The following is a 20,265-nucleotide window of genomic DNA, read 5'->3' on the forward strand; positions in this document are numbered from 1 at the left end:
ATGATTCTCGTTTTTCTCTTTTGAACTCATTTACCGAAGAAAACTCAATATATTATCTACTTCTATTACGTATACGAGTGTTATACCCGTGCAAGACATGGAAAAATTTTTGTTATTGTGAATTTAAATTTTTAAACAAATTGAAAAAAATGAAATATTGTTAAAATGTACAATATAATAATATAGTTAAACTTTTATATATTTGGTGAAGTATCTATTTTTATAGCACACAAAATTGAAATTAAAATTTTGTATGCTTAATATCATCTCTAATCATGTACATATTTAGATAAATTTATAGATAAAATTCACATAATTAGGTTGATTTATTCCTATTTATATTACATATTTATTACAAGTGTATGCTCTAAGTGTCTCCGGTCTTGGGGAGAGGGTACTGTGAGGTACAGGGTGGTCTTGCGTGTTGCTGATCATAGTGGAGATGCTCCCATACTTGTATGGGATCGAGAGTATTCCAGTTTAGTTGGGAGGTGATTGTGTTCCAGTTGAACTTCAGTGTCTTAGTAGAATGGCTTTGTTATTTTGAGTTATTGTGAAGAAGGAGCAACTTGATAGTCTTCGGTCTTCATTTATTGTGCTTAGTATTTGTAAGGATGAGGAAGTGCTTAGACTAAGACACTGTTCAGAGTCTCATAATTTGATTAGCTCATTGTAGACTACATGGTCGCGAGAAGAATGGAGTACAAAGATTTCTTGGCCGGAAAAATTTTTTTTGTCATTTTTGTTTTTGGATATGATTTTTGAAAGACTGAGGAATGTAACTTTTTGAGGTAGGCAAATAATGAAAGTTGAAAATTTGTATATGAAACTCATCAAATGCATAGATATGACGATATGAGATGTTGTTATTAGTTATGGGTTCATATAGCCAATTGTTAAATATAATTCCTCCTCAATTTTATTATTAAATTATCATTCAACTTTAGGCAAATATTATGTATTTAATTTTCTCATTGAATTTTAATTTAATATTGAGGTGTACATTAAATTGCTTGACCTATTGCAATTTATTTAGAATATATAGGTTAATATATATTCATATGCATAATCCAATCATGCTTTGTACATTTATAATTATTTTATTGTTATAATTATGCGTCTAGAAAAGCATGTTTAATTTTAAAGATGGATTTAACATATTATTAACTTATAAATTCATTATAAAATATCATTCAATTTTAGATCTGTAGGCCAATTTAATTAAGTCATTATGGCCTATTAAAATAACTTGTTTGGTTTCCCTTTAATATTAGACATATTTTAATTTTGTGTCTCTTGGATTTTTAAACCTATTTTGGACAAGCTATTTGGGACCTATCTTGGGTCATTAAAGTATGGATCTTACCATTATTGATTGATATTTTAATAATAATTATAGCTTTTTTATTTGACATATAACTAGTTTATTAAATTTTAATATAATTATTACTAACTACCATAGTTTGTTAATGGTCTTCATCATTGGTAATAATATATATTAGATTTGGATCTATTTCAGTACTAGATCAGTTTTAATCCATGTTGTAATTCACTTGGGTTAGTGCTATTGATAGATGCGGTTTGCATCATTAAGGTACGTAAATCATTAATTACTATTTATTATTATTGGTAATTACTGTTATAGTTGTTAACCGTTTTTTGAAATAGTCACATTTTATTTTTAAGTATGTGGAAACATTAAGATATGTATTACTATGTTTGTTATTATTAAACGTTAATAGTGATTATAATGTTCCTTATTACTACTAATATTTTAATTAATGATAACATTATTTTTATGGTATTAAGTCATTGATTGTTTCCAAATTGATTTATGTGGCATTGTTTAAGTAAAAAAAAATATTTAAAAAAAATTATGGACTTAAGTTTTATTAAATTTTAAAGTTATATCCGAAAACATTTTAAAGGTAAACGGTTTCATTTTTTTTTTCATATTTAGTCTCGAAGTTAACATAATAATATTATTATGGCTATTTATTGCTATTTTAGATTATTTACAATATTTTGCCATTAATAATACTTTTAATTAATTAAGTTTTGGAGAGTGATTATGAATCCGTTCAACATTTTGGAAAAACATGTTTTCTTAGGGAACTGACTATTGCAATTATTGTATATCTATCACATAATTTATTTAGTATTTCAATTATGATCTTAAATGTTTTTGCTCACATTAAGTGAAGTATGAATAATTGAATATATATTTGGTGTTTTTCATACTCTCTAGATTGTTTTTATGCATTCTATCACATTAAGTACATAATATTAAGTTTCATTATGCAATTAGGGTTTGTGAGATTTTGATTCACGAACGATAACATATACTATAGCTTGATATTTTTTGAATTTGTGAATTCAACCTATTGCTCACAAATTTTATGCAATTAAAACATTTTCATTTGGGCTTATAGTTTTTGAATCTATCAAAGTATATATCTATTACATTATCATACAATATTTTTGATTTCTTTTGGTTTGAAGTTATACTAGTTTTGAATATTAATTATATACTTTGATGTTATTGCTCAAATGAAAAATTATTTTTAGTTATGCAATTTAGTTGTGATATATGAGTTTACTATTTAATTTTATGCATATTTGGTCTAAGCATTATATTTTATTTTTAAATTATGTGATTTTATTATGCATTTAGAAAGCATAGTTTGAGAGTGGATTTAGTTCCTTATTAAGTTGAACTTTATGCATAAAATTAGTTGCGGTAGTGCTTGAATTTAAGCATGTTTCGTCCGTTAATTTAGTTCACCAATTTAAGCCTAAACCATGAGTGAACCTCTATTTTGATTTGGAACTCTCAAACTGCTATACATTGAATGTGAGAATACATGAACCGGGGAAGTTTCCCGGGGACGAATACTAGTTCCATGGCCCTAGCTTAAAAGCCTTGTTTCTACTAGTCCCCTTGAAATGCTACTCTGTCTAAGGAGTTGGTATTTAACAAAGCTTCGTCTTGACCAACTTTCATGGGAGTATAATTGGGAATTGTCTATCACATGCCAGTATAGTTTGTTTGTTAGACTTTACATTTCCCTTTTGCCCAGTGATTACAATTTTAGATTAATTAAAGAGTAGCCACAACATCTTTAATTTACTAAAAATTGTCTAAAGTTCAAATCACGTAAAGATGGCAATGATAATTGCCTAGTGATCTTATAATTTTAATTAGTTGAGAAGTAGCCAAAACATCCTTAATTAGTTAAAATTATATATTGAGTTGTTGGATCGCATAAAGTTTTAGACATATCAATTGTGATTAATTGTTGTAATATGATGGAATTTAGCTCACATGAAATTTCGTTATATTTGCATTATTAATTATGATGAAATACTGAACTATGATCATAATTTAGCCCACATGCAATTATATATCGGAATGTAGTTTAGTAGTTTATTAGTGATGATAGAAATAAAGAATTTTATTTACTTTATGCTGATTTGTAGATAATTTCCGTCCCTATCATGAAGCTTAATTTTATGATGTAAACATTGGATCATATTTCTTAATTTTCCCAAAGGGATTAAGAAAATGAACATGATTTCTTAAGTTTTATATCATAATGGTTGTAATGAATCTAATTGAATTAAAGTTTTAACCTATATGCAAGTTTTATGTCACTTGATTCTTCAACTCATTTGATAATTGTTTAATCATAAAATTTCAATTCGATCTAATTGAGTAAAACTTTAGCCCACAGGTAAGCTTTATGTCTCTAGATTCTTTTTGTTATTTTGTTATTTAGTAATTGAGATTAAAATATTATCATAATGGTTTACTTGGATTTAATAGAATTAAAACTTTAACCCACAGACAAGTTTTATGACAATAAATTCCTCAACCTCCTAGGTAATAATTTCATTACAATTATTAGAATTTATAAATTTAGTTCAATTATAATTCTAAGTTTAATTTCATGGTTTGCATTGGCAAACCATGTATTTAGTTACTTACCAAAATTTAACCACCTTTATTAATTGTTCACGCACGAAGCTTACTTTGTTATTTGGACTAACTATTGTAAGTTACATGGTATGATATACCTCTTTTGGATTCAAAAAATAAAATGTGTCTTTTGAGCCAAATTCCAACTTCATTTTGGAATGTGTATTTTATTATTTTAGTATGTCCACCTATGGTGGGGAGTTATATCCTCATTAATTATTTCGATCCTTTAGTTGGATTATAATTGGAACCAAATATTGATTATTTAGTATGCCCAACTAATGGTGGAGATTTATATCTTCATTATTTAGTTGGTCAAATCAATTATGAGTGCGTATATTATTAAGTTCATTTCATTAATTTTGCTGAAGAAAATTTTAATCACTAGGAGTGATCAATTTGAAAAAAGTCATTAAAATACTTTACTAAAGCTGATGGATTTATTTGTCTTCATACATTTCAAATTGTATTGTAGGTCTAACATTAAGTCCAAAAGTTTCCACATGTATTAATCTAGGTTTTGTTCTTATGAATTCATAAGTTCAATTTATTGAACATTTGGTTGTACAACATATTTATGAAAATGTTATAACAATAATAAGGAGTTGATTAGAGAAAAAACATTTAACAAGCAAATTAATCCCCTATCAGCATATGGAAAAATATAATTGCTCAATTAATATTACATTTATATTATCAAATCCAATTATTTTTTATTTCAATAACCACGTAAATGATAGTTTGAGAAACCGGCAAAAAGGGAATATGGTGCATATCATCAATAATCTATTTTTATCTAACAAGTATGAGGAATCTATTTGAGTTATGAGTTCTGATAATGGTAATGGTCATACAATGTCAGCTTCTTTTTTCCATTTGTATTTGTAACAACTGCATCTGAGAAAACTTGGCCATTTCACAAATTTTGCTTCAATATTGTATTTCAGGTATACACAGTTGAACTTGAAGAAGAACTCATTCCGCTGAAACATTTCAGGAATTCTTTGTACTGATTTGCTACCATAAATAAACATTTCAAGAACTCATTCAGTTATCTCTATGTTTGTTCTGCACTCTCATTTTTTAAAGCACCTGGTAGATTACACATTAATGCAGTCACTATTCCTTTATTTTAAAGCAAAAAAAAAAAAAAAAGACGTTATACTACTTAGGGTGTGTTTGGTTGGTGGGTTTAGGCATAAGGAATGGGTATGAAAGTGATTGTTTGTGTTTGGTTGAAAGGTTTTGTGAATGCTACTATGGGTTTGGAATACCCCATTAATGACAAAATCCATACCCTTATTACATAAGGGTTTCATCTCCCTTCCTCCTTTCTTCCTCACTATTAATAATCATTCCCATTCCACCCAATTACCAAATATGTTAAATACTTTCACCAAAACCCATTACCATTACCAAGTATTTGATACCTATTCCGATTCCGATTCCCATGTGCGAACCAAACGCACCCTTACTTTTTCTTATAGTACTCCTAACAGATTTGCAAATTCTGAATGGGGACTGCAATGACACTACGGGGTGTTTGGTTCAGGTCATCTCAAATTACCTATATAATTTGAGTCTGATAATGTTATATTTCCTTGTTTGGTTCAACTAATAAAATTAGCTGGTAATGTTATATTATCTCAAAGCTGATACATGTGGCGGTAATGTCTCAACTTTGAATATTACCTTGAATTATTTCAACTTTACCCTTCTTAACTAATCTTCATAAAATAATAATAATAATAATAACAACAACAACAACAACAACAACAACAACATATATAAAATAAATAAATATTTATATAATCAAATATACATATGTGTATATTTATATATTTATTTTTTTAATATTAAGCATCGATATACATTCACACATAAATTAATAAATACATACATACATATATATACATACATATATATATACATACATATATAAATGTCATCTGAGTACAAGGTGCTTGGCCAAATAGAGGTAGTTCATTGTCTTTAAACATCTCTTCGTTTTTTACAACTCTAAAGTTTCCTAAAAACATCCATTTCAATGTGGTTGCTTGAACATGGTAGTCCTAAATCTATTTACCAAGAACATTAATAAAATAGCTGAGAATTTTCAGGTATATGTACGTTTACAACATGTTATACTGCAACTTCACCTTAGTCATGGATTTAGTTGAAGTTCTTTTCAAAAGCATGACTTGAGATTAAGTCACTGTGTTATAGTTGGTACTAAATGTTTTCCATGAATTGTGTTGTAGTTTAGATTATATTGTGAATATTATTGCATGATTGAATGATTATTTGTGGATGATTAAATTTAATTATGTTGAATATGGTTGAAATTTACTGTAGTAGGGAGAAATAAATTTTTAAAAAAGGATAGGCGTTTGTCTTGTTGAGAAACTGACGCCTAAAGTAAGGACTTTTAGTTATATGCGAATGACCTTTTTTTACTACCGTCGGTTTCACACTTTTTTTGTTAGGTGACCTAATTACACGAATAGTAAAATTTCGATAGCCTATTTGACACTTTTTTCTATTTTTTAGTTCAAACTTATGAAAGTATAAGACCCTTAGAACAATGGATTTCACATTCTGTGGGTAAGAACAAGTAAAAGAATGGAATATTGGTGAGTCAATGCAACGTGGGCTAAGATGTTTAATTGTTTATTTTGTATGTTTGATGCGTGTACGACGTAAGATGTATAGCAAATTGAAAAAAAAAAATTAAGAATTGTCTTAATACAAAGTTTTCAAGTTTAAGACTATTTTGTTGCTTAATTATTGACGTTAAAGTTTTCGAACGGTTGAGCATTGCTAGCAGGGGAATCTTGATCTATAATTAGTTTGCTTCGAAACAAATTTAAAATTTTAATCAACTCATTTTATATCTTATTTAATTAGTAAGATTAAATTTAATTAAAAGTCAAATTTAAAATTACAAAAACAAATCTTGTGATCTTGAGATAGTTGTATTTCATAAATTCAATTCTTAAAATATCTAGTATTATAAATGCATTCTTTCAATATTTTTCAAACTAAAGTGATTAATTTTATCATCTTCAACTTAAAGCAATTTTTTGTGACATAATGGATCAAATTAATGACTTTAAAATATAATTAAGAGTATATATACTATCAACACCTACTAGAGTGGTGTTACATTACTTTTCTAGTATTTACCTCCTGACATGCTAGTATATAATTGACTCAATAAATAGATTCTTTTTTTGTTTAAATATAGGATGGGATTAGTCAACTCACGGCATGCAATGAATAACAAAAAGGTTTTATTGTCAGGTAGCAGGTGAACATTAGAAAGTATGAAATCAGAAGGGATAAAAAAAATTATTTTAGGTAAATTTTACAAAATAAAACTATTATAGATCAGAGACCAAACATATATATAGTTTGAGACAAAGAACGAGACGAGGTGTGAGAGGTCCTTGGAGTTGATGATTCAACCTTTGGGAAAAGTTTGGGACAAATGGGCAGCAAATAGTGGATATTGGGTAATGCCTTTTTGCACAATGCAAGAGTGTACTGTATAAAAGGATAGCCCCATGGACCATGGGGAAGAGATTTTCTTCTCCTTGGTGACACAACATGCTCAATGCATACTTGAAAACAGAAGCAAGATATTATTTTTTCTTTTTCGGTAGTCATTTAAGACCTATGGGATTATGTCAATTCAATCACTTTCTTTTGTGCAGCTAAAGTCTTTTTATATGCAAATGGGTCACACTTGTGTCAGAACGTCTCACGAATTTTTATCCGTAAGACGGATCGGGTTGGGTCGAATCAACATGCAAATGTCATACTTATATGGGCAAATGTAATACTCTGTACTAATCAGAAATAAAATGTTTTTTACTTATAAGGAAAAATATAATACTTTTGAAAAAAAATGTAATATTTTTACATTTTGATGTAAAAGTATTATAGTTTCCATCAAAAGTATTACTGTACATTTTTCCTAATAAGTAATGTTGACAAGTGTGTGTTACCTATAAGGGAAAATATAATACTTTTGAAGAAAAATGTAATACTTTTAAATCAAAATGTAAATCTATTATATTTTCTCATATAAGTAATGTTTTATTCCTAATTAATATTACATTTGTGCGTATAAGTATTACGTTTTCATCTTGACCCGTCTCACAGCGAGAAGATATCATACAAGTATTTGCCTTTGCAAATTTCACTCCATGAATCCATTTGTTCACTCTATTCTTTAAGTAAATTTTCCTTTAGTAGGTTCCAAAGAAAAAGCATATAATGTTATTATCTTTTTTTCCTTCTGTGTGCCATAGGCACTTTCCGGCCTATTTCATTAATCTTGTTAAATAATTTAAATGAAAACTCAAAACTTATATTGATTAGTGACTCGTTTTTTTTTTTTTTTAAGACTCGTTTAGTTAATTTTTCAATAATGATATATTTAAATACAAATGCAAATCAAATGTTAAAATTTTATCTAGATATGAAATTCACTTGGTATAGCGCCAAAGTTGTTTGGATTATACCTGGTCTAAAATGCCCTAGTAATGATAGTAAGCTCTAACAAGAATCAAAAAAAAAAAAAATGTATTAGTATAATTTGTTACAATCTTCGTTTGTATGTTGTGTTTATTTCCTTGTACACTTGCAACATTTTGTCCGATTTAACCGTTCTTTTTTCTTTTCTCTTGTAAGTTATTTACATACTCACTTTTTTTTTTTGTACACTTAAAATCTATTTCTGATTTTATATTTCTTTTTATTCATAATCTATTAATTATTTTACAGCCTTCTCTCTATTATAATTTTAATATTTTTTCTACCGTCCTATTAATTATTAATGTACTTCATTTGTTTTTACACTTGTAATAATGTTAATAATCTCATTAGGCATTTATTACAATACTCAATATTTGGCAAGTTTATAAATACGATTATAAATAATTTACCATTAAATGAATAATTAATGAATGTATTCCACAAAGCCGTTTATTTTGCATGTTTGACACGTGTACGACGTATGAATGTGCAAGAATTTTGGAGCCATAGCAAGATATATCTTGCAATTTATCTCATCCAACAATCTTACAAAAGCAATGCTGAGAACCTTGAAATTTTTTATTCAAACTTATGATAGTGTGGGACACTTGGAATGATGAATTTTACACTTTGTGGGTAAGAACAAGTAAAAGGATGGAATGGTGAATCAATCTAATGTGGGCTAAGACTTTTATTTTGCATGTTTGACTTATGAATGCTCATTAATTTGAGTCATAAGCTAGTAGATGCACATTTTGCAATTTATCTCATACACCATTCCTACAGAAAAGAACTCAAGAACCTTTAAATTTTTTATTCAAAGTTATGATAGTGTGGAACCCTTTGAATGATAGATTTCACATTCTGTCGGTAAGGACAAATAAAAGGATGGAATGGTGAGTCAATCTAATGTGGGTTAAGGCGTTTATTTTATCATGTTAATTGACACGTGTACGGCGTATGAATATGTAGAAAATGGAGAAATTTAAGAATATATTGTCTTAATACAAAGGTTTCAAGCTTAAGAGTGTTTTGGTTTCTTAATTATTGACGTTAAAGTTTTAGAGCGTTTGAGATTAGCTAGCTAGCTGAGAAATCTTGATCTATATTTAGTTTGTTGCCAACAAATTTAAAATTTCGTTATTTTAATTGAATCGATTCATTTTATACCTGATTTAGTTAATGAGATTAAAAAAAATTTAAACAATAATTTAAACTAATACTCAAAACTTAAATTTTTTTTGAACGTTTTTCACAAGCTTGTGTTAGAATGTCTTCCCCTTGAATTAATCAGAAACGCACATATTCATTTTTTTTTTTTTTGGTGGGGGAAGGGATCCGAGGATCCCATAAAGCTAATGTCGTCTACATGAAGCTATCCCTTGAGCATCCCGAGCTAAAAGAGTGCTCAAACCGTCAGGGGGTTGTTCAAGCAAAGTCGTGCCCCAAGCTGATTGTTGTCCGAGGTTTGCGAGGAAGTCGGCGCACTGATTCCCTTCCCGTAGTATATGTTGAAGTCTAAACTCCTGGAAGTGTGGTATAAGGGCCTTACAGTCCGCGATTAAAGTGGAATCCAGATTACCGTCATCTGGGTTGTTATCAATGACGCTCACCAAGGCCTCAGAATCGGACTCCGCAATGACATGGGTGAAGCCGCGTTGGATTGCAACGATCAAGCCTTCTCAAAGACCCCAAACTTCAGATCCGAAGCTAGAGGTGTGATCGATATTCACCGTGAAACCAACGATCCACCTCCCTCTATGGTCCTGAATTAAACCACCAGCGCTGGCTAGGCCTGTGGAAGATTTCCTTGCTCCGTCTGAGTTTATCTTAACATAATTCAAATGCGGGGGAGACCAAAGGACCCATGTTTGCCGTGCGTGTAAGGGGCCCATGTATTTGAGAAGAATTCTGTGGGCCTCCTGTGCTTCCCTCTTCGTCTTGATAATGATGTCATGCGCCAAGGCGTGGGTACCATTGAAGACAAGGTTGTTGCGAGCTTTCCACATGTTCCATAAGAGATAGGGGAAGGCCGTGTGCCATCTGTTTCCATCAGCCGTAGTGGCCATCGTGTAGGCCTTCATCATCCAGTCAATGAGAGGCAGGTGGAAGCTTGTCATAAAACTCGCAGGTGCTGAAGCTGCCTCCCAGCATTCTTTTGCAAAGTCGCATTGTCGAAAGAGGTGATAAGTGGATTCTTCTTGTGCGCCGCATCTAGGACATTCTGCATTTGGAGATAGGCCCCGTCGGAAGCGTTCAGCATTTGTAAGAAGGCCATTTACCGCCACTTTCCAAATGAACAATCTGACTCTTTCGACACTGGTGATCTTCCAAATCCAAGAATGAGAATCCTCCGCTTCATCATACCCTGAAATAAAGGAAAAGGCCGAAGTAACCGAAACTGAACCAGAATTTGAAAGGGGCCAAGTTAGCTGATCTACCTGATTGAGAGAAGTTGGTAGAGCGATTGCCCGAACCTTGTCCACTAAGTTAGGAGAAAGGACATTGTTCAGGGCTTGGGTGTTCCAGGTGTTGCTAGGAGTGATGAATTGATCCACCGTAATATGGTCGGGAGTGGAGACGCCACGATTTGGAACAGCATCCGCTAGAGGTCGGTCACCCACCCACCAATCTCTCCAGAAATTAATAGATTTACCGTCACTCACTCGCCACTTTAGACCTTTAGTGAGGATGTCTCTGCCTTTTAAGATACTACGCCACCCCCACCAAGCGTTCGAGCAAGTCATGAGTTGTAGAAAATCACTCTGTTTGACGTATTTATCCTTCATAGCTTGTACCTAGAGCTTATCTTGGTTAGACCACAACTGCCACGCCATTTTGGTGAGGAAGGCCATGTTGAAGTCCCTCACATATTCATTTAGTAACACACATAATTGAAAGGGGAATCCCTCATACATCAGCAAAATAATAATGGAAAGGGCCAACATGCAAAATGTCCCTCATACATCATCAAAGCAAAATAAAAAGCAAAGCTCACTAGTCGCGAGGCGGGTCGGAAGTCATCCTGGCCTCAGTAGCGGTGGGAGGTCATCCGTACCCTCGGGGATGTGGATCTGATCCAAAGGAAGAGCAGCAGCAGCAGTAGTCCCGAGCCCAAGGGAGAGGTCCGGAAGGTCATCAGCGAACTGTGTAGGCGAAGCGGCGGCTGACTGAGGTGCAGACAATGTCCGGAGCTCGGCGGCAGCATCCGCCGGCTGGGCAGACTCGGCCCTAGCAGTTGGATCAGGGTTGTCAAGAGCCAGCGGTAGACCCCAAGCCTCGGGATCAAAGGATGCATCTCGGTGGCGAAAGGCAGCATATAAATCCCGCTGCATGGTATACTGGCCCACATCAAACATCAACACCCCCTCGGAGGCCAAACGCTACTGAACGACCTCGGTAGCAAGCCATCCGGTGACAATAACCTCTCTATGCGCGGTAATGTAGCTCTCAACATCCCTCTGGTAGACCTCGGACTCCCTGTAGCGCGGGATCTCGAGGATGAGGGCCTCCTGGCACGACTTGAGCTCGCCGGCATACTTCTTGGCCTCCGCAGCATACTTCTTGGCCTCCTCATCATACTTCTTGACCTCATCAGCCTGAGCCTTCTCCCGTGCTTGGTGCTCCCGATCTCGTAGCGCAAGCACCTCGCTCAAGCCGGCAGTCCTCTACCTCTCCTCCTCCAAGAAGATCTGGGCGGCCCTCAGATTACTCTCCAAGAGAGTCTAGCGAAAGAGTAACTACAAAGAAAGTTGGAGCATGCACAAAAAATAGTTAATCAAATATAATCACAAAGAGAAAAGGTGTTGTTTATGCTTACCTCAAAGGCGGGACGGAGACCGGAACCCTCCTCGAGGATCTTTGAATCACAGGGGGAGATGAGACGACGGGCAACAGTCGCCAAAGGCAGATCACCTTCGAGAAGGGACACGGTCGGAGGAATCTCAGTGGGTCACCCCACCCTCACACTGACGCGGAGGAAGAGGGTGCATGGGGTGGGGGGTCGGCCGCCAACGCTGGAGGGTCGACGGACGCCGAGGCCGAGGTCGACCGGGTGGACTCACGGCTCAGTGACTGGCGCGTAGTGATATCTACTATTTTGTACAATAATTCACCCCTTATTTTAGTTGTTTTGATGCTTATTTTCTTTATCCTAGTGAAATTGATAATTGTTTGTGTGTTATATTGTCTCAAGGGTTGAATTATCCACAAGGAGCAGCAAAAAAGAATTTTGGAACATTTTGGACAAGTTTTGGAAGAAAAGGAAATTACCTAATCACAAAAGAAACAAGAATAAGAATTGGAAGCTGCCTCATGGGCCAAAGCCCATCTATCTCTTATTTATACTACAATTTTCTGCTATTTTACGGGGTTCCCTTACAAAGTTCCCAACCGTAGTTAGTTTTAGTTCATTTTCCCCATTCTCTTTATATTTCCCTAGCATAGTTTAGATTAGTTTTATATTAGATTATTTAATCTCAAGCTTGGAATCACGGATTAAAGTTGGAATTGTTGTTCATTATCAGTAAAGTTTTCTCTTCCCTTTATATTCCTTGCAATATTTATGATGATTTATTATAGTTTTGCTTTGTTTACTTTTATGATGCATGAGTAGTTAGCTTTTGGGTTTGGATTAGGGTCCTATTGCTATTCTTGATGCTAGATTTGTGATTATTGCATAAAGGGAAATAATTGTTTACCTAGGGTTTATGTTTGAGTTGGATTATATTTTCCTCTTATATATTGATAATTGATACGCAGCTTTTATTGATTTGTTTTGGAGATGATTTCATCACAACGAATGTTGGGTGAAAGACTCAGCCTAACCAATTTCAATCCAATTTTTCCTACTATGAGAATAGGGGTAATTTGGGGGCTTATAATGCTTTTGTGTTTAAGGTTATGATTGATGCATCACGAAAGTGGGGCAATCTTAGCCTAATTCTTGTTATTGATTACGAAAGTAGCTAACTTGAATTCTTGAGTGCATTGCCAATAAATCCCTTGGTTAATTGTTTTTCATTAATTTTGAGATTGTTAGAGCATTAATATTGCAATACCCCTAATCTGACCCACTATTTTATCATATAGTTTATCCCTTATTTAATTTGCATTATTCTATTTCCATTCATTAATCTTAGTTTGCTTGGATTCTAGTGAATTCCAATATTTCAGTGCCTAGAATTTAACAATTCACACAATACGTGCCATAGCCCCAATGCTCAGCGGAACGACATTTACACCCTCTTTTTACACTCACAACTATACTCATCACGTAGGCGGGCCTGAGGGTGGCGGCGGGGGCACGTGGCTGCTCTCACCCGTCTTCTGCCGCTTGTGAGCCGGTCGCGACTTCACGCGGTTCACAAGCTCCTCATAGGACAAGGGACGACCGACCATATCTACAAACCAATCACGAAATATATGAGTATCACCAAATCATAACCACGGAAGCATCAACACAAAGAAAAATCCACACCGGAGGACTCCGAGTCGGGGGCGTCGAGGTCGACCGCCTTGGGGTCGGCCATGCACGGCCCGGGGTGAAGGAGGAGGGTAGCGCTCAAAGCCGCCTCTGTCACCAACACGGCAGCGTCAATATGATTGCCGTAAGAACCGCTATCGAGTGGGCCCGAGCTCCGAGCCGGGCCGAGCTCGCCAGGGCCTTATACTTGAAAACGTAACCCGCCCAAGAGACACGAAATGGAAGGGAGGGACCGGTAGAAACAAAGACAAACTGGGGTTTCCAACTCTTGTTGGATGTCTTAGGCTCATGAAAAATCTTCCTATTAGAACGGGCCAAGAAACCCGCGAACCCCTTGCCTAGGGTGGCCGAGGAGCATCCAATATTGAAGTAGTAATTGAAAAGCGCTAGGGACGGGGTCGCGCCGGTGTTGGCACGCCTAATCAAGAAAGCAACTAGAAGACGATGGGAGTTCGGCACTAGTTGAATTAAAAAAATTAATTACACTTTTAATTAAATTTAATGTCATTAATTAAATTTGATATAAAATGAGCTAATTCAATTACAAAATAATGATATTTTTATTTGTTTAGATGAAAACTAAATATAGATGGAGATTTCCCCGCTAGCTATATATGCGCAATTGCTCAAAAACATTAACATCAATAATTAAGCAACCAAAACAATCTTACACTGGAAAACTTTGTATTAGAACAATTCTTAATTTTCTCAATTTCCAACACATTCATACTTCATACACGCTTCAAACATCGGATATAAAATGAGCTGATTCAATAAAAAATTTAAAGGTTCTCAATTAAGCTTCCTTTTTGTAAGATTAATAGATGAGCTAAATCGCAATATGAGTCTCAATTACCTGATGGCACGAAAAAATTAAAGAATGAATTTATAATAGTAAATATTTTAAGAACAGAATTTATGAAATACAACTATCTCAATATGACAATAGTTTTTTCCTAATTTTAATTTTGACTTTAAATTAAATTTAATCTCATTAACTAGATCAGATATAAAATGAGCTAATTCAATAAAAATAATGAAATTTTAGATTTGTTTGGAAGTAAACTAAACATAGATTGATATTCCCCAGATAACCATGCTTAACTGCTTGAAAACTTTATGGTGTGTTTGGAAGCCCGGAAAATGATTTCTATAAATCATTTTTCGGGCTTTGTGTGTTTGGCAACAGCAGGAAAACGTGGTCAACGTAAAACATTTTCCGTTGACCACGGAAAATCAATGCAAAATTCCGGAAAACGACTTCCGGACCAGAAATGGGAACAAGGCTCCATAGCGAGGAGGGACGGAACAAGCCGTCCCTCCTCAGTCGGCGGACTGGTTTCCGTCGAAAACCAGTCCGCCGGCTTTGGTTTCCGTCGGAAACCGGGCAGCCGCTGTCCCTTTTCTTTTTTTTTTTTTTTTAATATTTCTAATTAATTAATTAATTTATTTAAAATAAATATTATTAGTTTATATATTTTTATTTTTTAAATAAAATCATAAAAATATATAATTATATATTTCTACTCATTTTCCGGAAAATGAACCAAACACTCAAAGACAGTTTTTCGGAGTACATCCAAACACGGAAAATGAACTCATTTTCCGGAAAATAACTCATTTTACAGAAAACATTTTCCAAAAGTAATTTTCCTGCTTTTCAAACGCACCCTTAATGTAAATAATAAACTTTAATCTAAATAATTAAGCAACCAAAATAGTATTACACTTGAAAACTTTGCATTGTACTCAGACAATTCCTAAGTTTTTCAACTGCCGACACATTTATAAGTCGTACACACGTCAAACATACAAAATAAACGTCTTAGCGCACGTTAGATTAACTCACCACTCCATCCGTTTACTTGTCCTTCCACACTGAATGTGAAATTTATCATTCCAAAGGTCTCACACTATCATAAGTTTGAATAAAAATGTTAAAAGGTTCTCAGCGTTCATTATTGTAGGATTGACAGATGAGATAAATCGTATGGTCGGTCTCTACTAGTTGATGACTCCAACATTCTTAAACATTCATACGACATACACGTATCAAACATGAAAATAAACGTCTTAGCCAACATTAGATTGACTCACCACTTCATCATTTTACTTTTATTATTTTATTAATTCGTATTTTCTTATAACGCAACCAAATTAAAAAATACTATCTTAACATTCCTCCATAAGATTTGAGTCGTCTTTGTGGAATACATTCATTAATTACTCATTTAATTAATGGTAAATAATTTATATTATTATTTATAAACAAACCTAATATAGGGTATTGTAATAAATGCCTAATGAGATTATGAACATTATAAGTGAAAGAAATAAAGTAAATTAATAATTAATATGACAGTAGAAATAATAAAGTAGTAAAATTATAAATATTAAAGGGCTGTAGAAATTATTAATAGATTATTAACAAAGAAGTGTAAAATCAAAAATAGATTATAAGCGAAAAAAAAAGAAGGTATGCCCCTCTATTTTCGGCCCCAATGTTCCCAAACTACATGTACGCTTAATCTCTATAATCTCTATAATAGCTTTATTTTGTAAATTTCACCTAAATATTGTTATTTTTCGCATCAGAATTTATATCTTCTAATGTTCACCCGTAGCCTAACAATAAAACCTTTGTTATTCAATGCATGCCGTGAATTTACTCGCCCCACATTATATTAAAAAAATTACTTTTATTAAGTCAATTGTATTTAAATTTCACCTAAATATTGTTATTTTTCCCATCTGAATTTATACCTTCTAATGTTCACCCGTAGCCTAACAATAAAACCTTTGTTATTCAATGCAATACGTGAATTTACTTGTCCCACATTATATTAAAAAAATTACTTTTATTAAGTCAATTGTATTTTCAAAAAAAAAAAAAAAGTCAATTGTATAATTGACATGTAAGGAGAAAAATATTAGAAAAGTCATGTAAAATCCAAGTGTTTTTTTTCTGTTACAATGTGGAGTCTTGTTCATACATTTACTTCCTCAACCTACACAAACACAACAAGCCATCGCCCCCCACTAGGGATTGAACCTGTGACCTTTCACTGAAGAGGATCACAACTATGCCACTTAACCACAAAGCCTTTGGCACTCTAGCAAGTGTTAATAATATACTCTTTAATTATATTTTAAAATCATCAAATTGATCTTTAATGTCACTAAATAGTTACTTTACGTTTGAGAGGATAAAAATAATCTCTATAATTTGAAAGTAATTACAAAATGCAATTATAATACTAAATATTTGAAGAATTGAATTTTAGAAATACAACAATCTCAAGATCACAATAAATTTTTTTCAAATTTCAATTAAATTTAAACTGATTAATTAAATCAGATACAAAAACAACAAATACAATAAAAATAATGAAATTTTAAATTTGTTGGAAGCAAAATAAATATAGATAGAGATTCTCCACTAGCTATGATCAACTGCTCGAAAACTTTAATGTCAATAATTAAGCAACCAAAATAGTCTTACACTTGAAAACATTGTATTAACATAATTATTCATTTTCTCGATTTCCTACACACTTATACATCATACACGCGTCAAACATGCAAATAAAAAGTTGGACTGACTCAGCATTTTATCGTTTTACTGGTACTTACCCACACAATCTGAAATCTATCGTTCTAAAGGTCCTCAACTATCGTAAGTTTGAATATAAAAACTTTAATTATGTGTTTTAAATATAATAAATTTACTCCCTTAATTAAATCAAATATAAAATGAATTGATTCAGTAAAATTATGAAACTTTAGATTTATTTGGAAGCAAACTACATATATATTTAGATTCCCCGACTATATGCACAACTGCTTACAAACTTTAACGTCAATAATTAAGCAACAAAAACAATCTTACACTTAAAAACTTTGTACTAACTATTAAGAAAATTCTTAATTTTCTACATTTCTTATGCATTTATATGTCATACATGCGTCAAACATGCAAATAAAAAAACTCAGCCCACGTTGGATTGACACACAATTCCATCCTTTTACTTGTTCATACCCATAGGATGTGAACTCCATCGTTCCAAAGATGCCACAATATCATAAGTTTGAATAATAAACAAATTTAAAGGTTCATAGATCTTTTTATAATAATTCTCAAATAAATCGCAACATGGACTTCTACTAGCTGATGTCTCCAAATTAATCCACATTAGATTGACTCACGATTTCATCCCCTTACTTTTATTAATTTTTAACTTCGTTTCTTATAGCAGAATCAAATTGAAAATGCTATCTTAACATTCATCCAAAAGATTTCAATCTTCTTTATGGAATACATACAATAATTACTCATTTCATGAATTGTAAATCATTTATATATAATATTACTTATAAATTTGAGCATTATAAGTGAACGAAATAAAGTAAATCAATAATTAATGGGACTCTAGAAATAATAAAGTAGTAAAATTATAAATATTAAAGGACTGTCCAAATTATTAATAGATTATGACCATAGAAGAAGATAAAATCATAAATAGATTATTATAAGTGAAAAAAAATTATGCCCCTCTATTTCCTGCCCAATGTTCCCAAACTACATGTACGCTTAGTTTCTATAATGGCTTGATTTTGTAAATTTCACCTCAATATTGTTATTTTTTGCATCTGAATTTATACCTTCTAATGTCCACCCGTAGCCTAACAATAAAACCCTTGTTATTCAATGCATGCCGTGAATTTACTCGCCCCACATTATATTAACCAAATTACTTTTGTTAAGTCAATCCTATAGTTGACATGTAAGGAGAAAAATATCGAAAAAGTAATGTAGAATCACTCTAGCAAGTGTTAATAGTATACTACTTAATTATATTTTAAAGTCATCAATTTGATCTTTAATGTCACTAAATAATTACTTTACGTTTTAGAGTATAAAAATAATCTCTATAATTTGAAAGTAATTACAGAATGCAATTATAATACTAAATATTTGAAGAATTGAATTTTAGGAATACAACAATCTCAAGATCACAATAATTTTGTGTGTGTGTGTGTGTTTTAAAGCTCTATAAATAGAGAGGTTGAGACTTGAGACTATTCACTCCATACTTCTACTCTTTACGCATTCTCAAGTCTTTCTCTCTCCCATTTTGTGATGGATAATCTAAGTTTGTTGTTTCCGGGAATTCGCTTCCAGCCCACAGATAAAGAGTTGGTTTTGCATTACCTACACCCGAAAGTTTTCAACTCTCCTTTGCCAGCCTATATCATTCTTGAGATTGACAATGTTTGCAAATCTGATCCTTGGGTTTTGCCTGGTACACTATGTTGGTTTCTGATCTTTGTTTTTGTTGTAAACAAAAACGTATAATTTAACATGTTTATTGTATTCAGGTGATTTAGATGGAGAGAGGTACTTTTTTAGTATAAGAGAGTTGAAAAACGGCAGCGATGCAGCCGAGCCACCTTATCTGGCTACTGGAAACCCACCGGCAAGGACAAGAAAATCGCCGTTTCTGGAGAGGCCCAACACGTTGTTGGAATGAAGAAAACCCTGGTGTTCTACAAAGGAAAGGCTCCGAATGGTTCTAAAACTGATTGGATCATGCACGAGTATCGCCTGGCCGATGCCCCTCAGCCCCAGGTTTGACGCCATCTTTTGTACTCTGTTTGCCCCAAATGAAACGTACTAAAACCACATCTTCCTTTCATTTTTTGTGCAGGCAAATTGGGTGCTTTGCCGCATCTTCCTAAAGAAGACGGGCGGCAGGAACGGCGAGAGGAGCCACAGCAGCAGCCGAGTTGCATTCCATGATTTCTTCGCCGCAGAGAGAGCCGATTTGAATCTGGCTCCGGCTTCCTCATCGTCCTCGCGCTCCAGTGATCACCAGGAGTCCTAGATCAGAAGCAGTCCTATCCATTAGTTTCTTTGAACTAATTTCATGCTTTCTAGTCCTTTACTTTAATTTCTTACAAGTAATTTCAAGCTTTCTAGTATAGTTCGATCCTTTATTTTCTTAGCTTTCAAGTACTATAATAATTTCCGTTTTTCAGAATAAGCACTTCCGACTTCGGAGATGTACTTTTTTAGTTGTCAATTCCAACTTTCTTCCTTCAATTCTCACTTCAGTGTACGTTTATCACAAAAGACAAATCAACACACCAAAAAAGGGTGTGTTTGGTGGAATCAGAATCGGAATGGGGATCACATACTTGTGATGTTAATGGATTTTGGTGAAAGTATTTTACATGTTTGGTGGTAGGATGGAGTTCG

At 33.1% G+C, this 20,265-nt stretch overlaps 1 pseudogene; it reads left to right on the plus strand.

The window, feature by feature from the left end:
- The first annotated feature begins 19,146 nt into the window (after positions 1–19,146).
- On the plus strand, positions 19,147–19,891 carry LOC116026946 (annotated as a pseudogene).
- The last annotated feature ends 374 nt before the right edge of the window (positions 19,892–20,265 follow it).

This window comes from Ipomoea triloba, chromosome 8, assembly GCF_003576645.1.
Source record: "Ipomoea triloba cultivar NCNSP0323 chromosome 8, ASM357664v1".
Taxonomy (NCBI): Eukaryota; Viridiplantae; Streptophyta; class Magnoliopsida; order Solanales; family Convolvulaceae; genus Ipomoea; species Ipomoea triloba.